Source organism: Echinops telfairi, unplaced genomic scaffold (assembly GCF_000313985.2).
Source record: "Echinops telfairi isolate 266 unplaced genomic scaffold, ASM31398v2 ScPeMD7_16;HRSCAF=60, whole genome shotgun sequence".
Lineage (NCBI taxonomy): Eukaryota > Metazoa > Chordata > Mammalia > Afrosoricida > Tenrecidae > Echinops > Echinops telfairi.
This window is the reverse complement of record NW_022103913.1, coordinates 3,429,609-3,438,451: the sequence shown is the minus strand read 5'-3', so window position 1 is coordinate 3,438,451 and position 8,843 is coordinate 3,429,609. Positions and strand designations below refer to the sequence as shown.

The 8,843-nt window shown below is 43.1% G+C and overlaps 1 pseudogene; it reads left to right on the top strand.

Moving 5' to 3' along the window:
- Positions 1 to 75: 75 nt before the first annotated feature.
- LOC101662058 lies at positions 76 to 5,555 on the top strand (annotated as a pseudogene).
- The last annotated feature ends 3,288 nt before the right edge of the window (positions 5,556 to 8,843 follow it).

Sequence of the window (8,843 nt, the reverse complement as noted above, 5' to 3'; positions counted from 1 at the left end):
ATTGATGTATGTATGGACCGTGATAAGAGTTGTGTGAGCCCCTAATAAAATGATTTAAAAAACCCAAAAACTCTGATGGCCGTGTTGTCAGAAGTAACCTCTGGGGACCTTTGTGTAATCTTAAAGTCAGTGAAAACGTGGCAGCTGGAGAGGGAGCCGTGGGAGACTGAATTCCGACCTGACACTATTACTGTTCTCTTGCTTGGTGGCAGGGTGCTCTTTTGCAGAAACACTGAACGAGATGAGCTGTTTCTGTCCAGCTCCTTCCCAGAGGTGACGAAAGGTAACAACATACACCCTATCTTCCTCCCCATGAGGTCAGCTGGTCTCTATCTGGGGTCTCCAGCATGAGTGTATAAAAATAGCATACAGATGAGCATAAAGAAGAAAATATTACAAATTCTGCTTAAATGTATTCATCCTTTAGATGTCTGTACTTCAGATAAAGCTTTCTACTCCAATAAAGAGTTACAGTCTTGGAAACTCACAGGGGCAGTTCTACCCTGTCCTGTAGGGTCACTATGAGTCAGCATCAGCATGATGACACTGCAGTTTTCTTGTTTTGTGTTTGAGTTGTAATATTTAATATATTGAGATAATTTAGAAAGTATTTTGGTGGAATCAAAACACTTTGCTAAGGCTGTGAGACCAGGTACGGGATGGACTTCCCCTTCCTGGCTCCGAGGTCCCTAGGAAGGGTGTTGGACTGTCACCATATGCCCACTGGTAGATCCTCAAGCTCTGGCCAAACCTGCCCAAGCACTTGGCCCTTTAGCCCCTCCCCAGCTTCCCTGAGTTGGATGGACGTCTCTACTTGGGGTCATTTCTCCAGGCTGTCCTCCTTTCTTCCAGGAAAAAGCCTCTGTTGTTTTCCGGCAAAGGCTTCCTATGTACCTGGTACCATCACCCTCTTTCAGAGCTGCCCTTTGGAGAGGATGCTGTTGATTGCTCTCCATAGGGCCTCTGGGTAACTTCTGTTTCTTTAAGCTTAGTAACAGCAATACACGTTCATGCTACTCGTTTTCTTATTGAAAAATTTCCATGAAACATAGTGCTTTGTTTCATAGCACATAGGCCTTCAGCATAGGCTGTTGGATATTTTCTCTGTAAAGCTTTAGAGAGTTAGAACTTAGAATTCTGAGAATCAGTCAGAATAGGAATGTCGGTTAATCCTTAAAGTCATTTATACTTCTGTGCCCATCTTTCATTTATGGATCATCTTCTTTATATTAATACTGTGGTAGGTACTTTACAAACATTACTTCTTATTTTCAGAACACGCAAGGTAAATATGCTATATCCATTTTCAGACAAGTGTCATGCAGGTGGCTGGCAGAGTCAAGAGTCAAATCTTATTAATTCCAAAGCCCCTCTTTCTTCCCTTGTAAGGGTGCTGCCGGCTGGGAAGTCATCATGTGCACTTTGATCACCTCTAGGTCAGGGACTTACTACCTCACACAACCTCCTTCTATTTTACATTTTGTTGTCGGAAAACTTTGTCGATAATTAAATGGGCACAATTAATGAGAAAAACACACTGCTGCTTCCTTGGTCCAAAGTTCCCTCATAAATGTTGTTGAATATAGTCACCAGTTGGATCTGGTTAGAAAGTCTTCGAAGAATGCCAAATAAGGTGTATGTGCACTAGAGAGCGAGGGCTCGGTATTGCTTAGGCGTGCAGGAAAGTATATTTACTATAATGTGTGGGGTTAAGGGTAAGAGGGAACCCCACAAAACATCACAGGTTTGGTAGGCGCAATTGTACAGCGATAATAAGTAGAGATTATAGTAGAGTCATAGAGAGCATGAGAGTTAAAGGATAGAGTCAAGTAATGGAGTCAGACGCAATTCATGGTAGCATATCTCACCTCAGCCCGGCTTGATGGTCCTCGTGGAGGGGGCTTAGCCGTCAGAGAAGAAGCCGCTGCTTCGTCCTCCTTAGTCACCTTCTCCAGCCACCCTCTCAAGAACCAGGGAGCCTCCTTATTTATTGCTAACCACGCATCATAGAGTCATACGTCACAGAAAGGGGCAATACAATTCATTCTAGAACAAGTTTGATCACTAATGTCTCACATAATAAAACAGACAATTACAATTCTGGGAGGCATGCAAGTTCCCTGATAGTGGACAATAACCTGAGTCACCAGGAGGGGTATTAACATAGGCAGTACAAGCAATAGGAGGGGGATGACCTAGGGGTGAATGTGCAATAGTAAGAGGAGGGAATAGGGGGGCATGTGTGGCAAGATAGTAGCCTAAGCTTAGTCATCTTAGAATGGTCCCAGGCTTGCCTATGGGCACTGCTTCGAGGGAACAATAACAGAAAGGAATGGGCTTTATTTAGGGTGAATCAGACTAATAATCTAGCCACTATAGATGGAATAACCTCTGACTTACTTTTGCTGCCTAAAGAACAGTCACGCTTAAGCAGCTAAGTCTGGTATATATTTTGGGGAGACAAGAGAAATCCTTCTGTTCCCCACAATAATGAGCATCTTCCTTTAAATGAATGACACACAAATGTTATTACCATGGGACTGGCCACACCCTAGATCTCTATTCTCCATTGTAGGAAACATAAAAGGGTTCACGATATCTTAATGCAGCCATTTTATGTAATGCAGCCATTTTGAAAACAGGAGTATTTTAATGCTGCCTCAAATCCCATTAAGGGTTCAATACCCTTACTTCTAAGTTATATGCTACACATCACTGTATCTTGTCCCCGACTCCCTCCCACAGAGGTTAGGACCAGGCTGAGGGTTAGAAACCTTCTGGTCAGCAAACAGTACGACCAAGAGCCACGAGGTGACCACACATGGTCTAGCTCAGGCCAGCCGTGCTGGGGAATCTGTTCCCCATCTGCACATCATGTGCTCTGATTGCCCTCTATAGTGACCGTGCCCAAATTACATTTAATTAGCACATAGATTTGAATGTTAGAAATGGAACTTTTTTTTTACTTTAAGTGAACGGATGACCACACCTTCATTTTGGATGCTTCCTGATGATACTAAACTTATTTTATTTGGCCTTTGTTAGACAGGGAGGGGCCCTCGTGATCCAGTGTGCTATGTGTTGGGCTGCTAACTGCAGGGTCATTGGTTCCAAATCACCAGCCACTCTGATGAAGAAAGACGACTTCCTACTGCTGTAAAGAGCTACAGTTTCAGAAACCCTCAAGAGTTCTTCCTTGCCCTAGAGGGTCACTATGAGTCAGAATTGAGACCATGGCAGTGAAGTGCGTTGAGTTAAGTTATGTGGATATTGAACAGGAAGAAAGGTGGGAGTTGGAACTCCTCTTGAGGTTATACCCCTACCTGTAATCCAGCTTCAGATGCAGCAGCAATCTTCAACTTTGCCAACAGGTCCTTGCACAAGGACCAGACGGTACATCTGCTTGACATCAGACTCCTTCACGATAACCACTTGGCAGGCAACACCAGTAGATATAAACACAACACTTTTTTCTCAAATTATGAAAAAATTAAAATAATACTGGGTAATTGAATATAGGGTTATGAAACCAAGATATTTGTAAAACATTTCAAACAATTCAGTTAAAGTAGAAAAGGTTCCTCATAAAGGTTCCTCAAGTTGAATCAGACTTACAGCAACCCCGTATAGGGTTTATAAGACTATAAATCTTGATAGGAATAACCTTAAGCCATTCAATACTTACCCCACCGCAACACCAGGGTTCCTTCAGGTGAGGCAAACATGGTTACAAATACTATAAGCAAAGGAATATGAAAAGGGAGAGGGAGGAAAACACTTAAGTATGCAGTAGGCATGGAAATAGCCAGCCTTATATTTCCAAATTGGAATGGTATTACCATTAAGCCCAATATCGTTTTAAACTCTACCTCAGCTTCATGGTCGATGGCAGAAAACTACTCCCCGACGGGTGGATGGAGAAGGTTCAGTGAAGAAGCCATGGGGGTGGTTGTGGTTCTCTCAAGAAAAGGATTTTGTTCTAAATTGCTACCAAGATTGCTAGTCACTGTTCTTCCTCATTCTCTCCTTTCTTGTCTCCACCTCCAGCAGCCTTCCTGTCATTTCCCTAAGTACACAATGTGTGCCACTTCAAGGGGAGAGGTGTCCGATGATGACTGTGCACAGCTGTTGTTCCCTGCATGTTGGCCCAGCTGAGGGAGCAAACCCCATACCAGACCTAAGGCCAATGAGTGGGCTCCAACTCATACTGACTTACAGGCAGAGTAGAACTCCTGTACCCTCCTGAGACGGTGAATCTTCAAGGAAGTGGACTGCCACACCCTTTCTTGTAGAGTGGCTGTAGGTTTGAACGGCCAACATTGTAGTAGTTGGCTGCTGAGTGCCAACATTTTAGTTGGCTCCTTGAGGGAGCTGAAAAACAAAAACAAAAGCCTACTGTCATTGGGTAGAGTCTGACTCATAATGATCCCACGGAAGGTTTATGATACCATAAATCTTTGCAGTGGACGACAGCCTCATCTTTCTCCCATGGAGTGGGTGGTGGATTTGAACCACTAACTTTCCTGTTACCAGCCAATGCCAAACCCATAGGCCACTGGGACTACCAAAAGGCAGCCCAGGTTCTGCTAGCCACCTGGTAAACTCAGGTACAAGAGTGTTTTTTCCTGATTCATTGATGGCCTGGCAACTGCCCCAGGACCCTTGCACTTGCTGTTTTTCTACCATCTTCTTTGACCCAATGGCAGTAGGTTTGGGAGATTTATTTTTCCTCCCTATTTTGGTCTTCTGTCTCAAACGTATTTTTCCTAGACAGTCTTCTTCTTTCAGTCATGTTTCTGATCCATGCTACCAGTTCTTTGTTATCTCCTCCGTGTCTAAAATGGTAGCTCTTGTCACTCTCGAACCCCTCACCCTGCTTTATTTTCTTCATGTTTTCGTGATCGGCCATTAGAGTATGTGACATGTATTTAGTCATTACTTTCTCCATAATGAAAAGAGGGCAGGGGCTTTGCTCAGTGCTCTGTCCTCAGGCCCTCTCATAGTGGACTTCATAAACATTTGAGGGTCGGAGCCATTGGCTGTGGCAAATTCAAGCCCAGTCAACCCTGTGGAGCTTTTTGATGTCAGCATAGGTGGCCAGGAAGTTGATCACATGAGCTCTTTGGAGACTTTGTGCCTCAAACAGCAGAGACCTTTAGGCCATTCTGCACAGGAGAATTCAGGAAAGAGGGGGTTCCAGTAGGACACAAAGGAAACACCTTCCACGTGGCCATAAAGGTTTTGATGATCCGTGGTGGAGTTGTTGCAAATGGAGATGGTACTGGAGTTAACCAGTATTTATCGAGGACCATTTTCAGATGAAAAAATTAAACGTAGACACTCAGCCCCAGGCCTGCTTTCCATGGTAAACGTGGTCTCAGTACAAAGGCTGCCAGTTCTTTATCAGCTGTTCTAAATACGATTGGCTGAGTGGAAAGCACATGGTGTTTGGAAAAATCATTGATGGACTTCTAGTGGTGACTGAGAGTGTTCCCACTGGCCCGGACAATTAGCCCAAGCTGCCTGTGGTGTTCTCACAGCGTGGGCAGATGTAAACTGAATTAGGCCACCCTTTCTCCTGGGTGATGCTCTTGGTAAAATCAACTGGATGGGCCTCTCTGCCTGTTGCTCCTGCAGTTTGATCAAGAGACCCTGGAAGTATCACAAATCCAGGACACAGATGTTCAATTTTGAAGTGTTTAGCTGTAAATAAAGGTTTTGTTTGTTTGTTTTAAAATAAACATTTGTGGAGTGACTGGAAACCTTTCTGAAATGCTTCGTTAGTCCAGAGGAGGGAATCAACACAGAATATTTGTGTTGACCCTGCTCAAGCATCATTTCTTCTAATTAACTGACCTCCACAACCCAGAAACACTCAACTCAAAAGAGACAACACAAAGCTGTTGACTCTGAACCTCGGTGACTGATGACTGATGGTGACTGATGACCGGGGCAGTCGTTTCTGCACCTGAGCACTAGTCCCGTGGGCATCTTCCAAACAAAGTGGAAGAATGAAGGCTGTTTGCCACACCCCACCCTGCCGAAGCCTCTGGAATAAGGCATGTGGATTTAGTGGACTAGCAACTGATTCAACAAAGAAAGAGCCTTTAGCAAGGGCTGCTGTGATAGGAAAAGAGTTCCAAAGCATTGGTTTGAATTTTAAAGGTCAATTCTAACAAAGTACTTTCTATCAAAGAGAATTCCTCAATTCTCTTCTATTAATAGCATCATTTAGCATCCCTGCAGCTCAGCCGTGTCTGTTTATAGGGTTCTGTCTCACCATGTTTGCACCTCAGTTGAAATAAAGAGAAGCAAATGGCATACCAATGTAATACATTTAGAATTTAACAGACCCGCCTGACCAATGGGTTAAAAAATGCTTGGGAGTATTGAAAACACCGTGAGCGCTTTTGCAAGACTGCACACTAACAGTTGACCCACCAGAAAGGAGGGTCATCTTCACTCCGGGTGCTCTTTGGGTGTCTTGAAGTAAGAGGCACACATGTAGCCCCAGGACTGGCCCCCTGTGGAAAGAACAGCAGCGGGAGCAGCCACGGTTTGTTGAGAATCTGCTCCCATGCCATTCCTTGTGCCCTATCCTGAGACCCAGCCGTTCCTACAGGAAACTTCCTTTAACTCAGAAGGTGGAGGAGAAAGGCAGAGCCCAGTTCAGGGCCGGATACAGATGCAGGAAGGGAAAGAGAGGGAGCTTTGACTTCAGCATCAATAACTGATGGGTGGGACTTAATTGAGTTTGGATTTTCTTTCACTTGTACTCAGTAAGAAACTTGGGAAACAAAACTAGAGAACATCATGCTTACTTAGCAAACTCAGTCCATCTTACAAAGATGAATATTTAATATCACCATTGTAAGTAAAATGAATAATAATAATTGTGGTTTATACAGCAATAGACAAGACTTTGATGGCTATGAGGAGGCCAGGGACCTGGGAGTGGGGTAATGGAGAGCTCAACAGGATATTGTTGATTTCAGATAGATAGATAAACAGACATAGTGTTTCTTTAAAAGGAAAAAAAAAAACCCTCCAGATTCCTTATCACTCAGATCTAAATGGTTTGAGTAGCTTAAAAACCAGGTGTTCCAAAAGATGGCACCAACGCAGGACTGTCTGCATTAAGCGCTCACTGTGAGAGCTCGCCGCTGAGGTAGCCATGTGGGGAACTGGGACGTGAGACCGGGTCTCACAGCACCCAGGGTTCCTTTGTTGGTTCTCCCACGTGGAGCGCCGCTGTGCTTGTCAACATGCCGTTATGAGAGGTCGCTTTATTGCAATAAATGCGCACCTGAAGAAAGAGGAGAGAATTATGGTCAGTACCTTAATTCAGCACCTCCAGCAGCTAGATCAAAGTTAACAGCACAATCAACAGCAGAAGAAATGAAATCATAAAATTAGAGCAGAGGTAAGTGAACTCGAAAACAGAAGAACAATGGGAAAAAATCTACAGAGCAAAAAGCTGGTTCTTTGAAAAGCGCAACAAAACTGACAAACCGCTAGCAAACTTCACAAAGGAAAAGAAGGAGCAGATGTCAATATCTAGAATTAGGGATGGAAAAGGGAAAGTCACAATAGACCCAAATGAAATAAAAAGATTAATAACTCAGTATTACAAAAGACTAGATTCCAAAAAATTCAATAATTTGTAGGACATAAACAAATACCTGGAAAATCACTCTCTCCCCAGATTAACGCCTCTGGGCATTAAGAACTTGAACAGATCCGTAGCAAAAGAAGAAATAGACAAGGTATCAAGAAACCCCCAAATGAAAAAGCCCCAGTTCAAATGGCTTCACAGAAGTCTACCAAGCATTCAGAGATGAGCTGACACCAATCCTACACAAACTCTTCTAGAACATTGCAAGGGAGAGCAAACTCCCAAAATCATTCTATGAGTCGAGCATAACCCTGATACCAAAATCAGGCAAAGACTCCATAAGGATATAGAAGTAAAGACCAATATCTCTTCTGAACACAGATGCAAAAGTGCTCAGAAAATCTTGGCCAATAGAATCCAACAACATATCAAAAAAATAACACATCATGACCAAGTGGGATGCATACTATGGATGCAGGAATGGTTCAACATTCAAAAATCAATTAATTTAATCCACCACATCAACAAAAAGGACAAGAACCATATGATCATATCAATTGATGCAGAAAAAGCATTTGATAACATCCAACATCCATTCCTAATAAAGACTCTCAAGAAGATAGGATTAAAAAGGAAAAATACTCAATACAATAAAAGCCACATATGAAAAATCAATAGCCAATATTACATTCAATGGAAAAAGCTGAAAAAATTTCTACTGAGTAAGGGAACCCATCAAGGATGCCCCTTAACCCCACTTCTATTCAACATTGCACTGAAAGCCCTAGCCAAAGCCATAAGACAACGTCAGGCTATCAAGGGTGTATGATTGGGTAAAGAAGAAGTGAAACTTTCACTATTTGCAGATGATATGATTCTTTTATTGAGAATCACAAAGGGTCCACAATAGGATTACTGGAAACAATAGAGGAATTTAATAGAGTAGCAAGATACAAGATTAACAAGCAGAAATTAATTGGATTCCTACATTCCAGTGATGGGATACAGAAAAAGATACCAAGGAATCAGTATCGTTCACAATAGCCACACAAAAGCTGAAATACTTAGGAATAAACCTAATCCCCCCCCAAAACAAAAAGACCTGTATGAAGAAAACTACAGCGTATTACTATAAGATACCAAAGGTGGATAGGACAGGCTGGATGAGCAATCTGGAGGAGAAAACAACGGGACTGACAGTTCCGGGGGGACATGGGAGAGGGGGAGG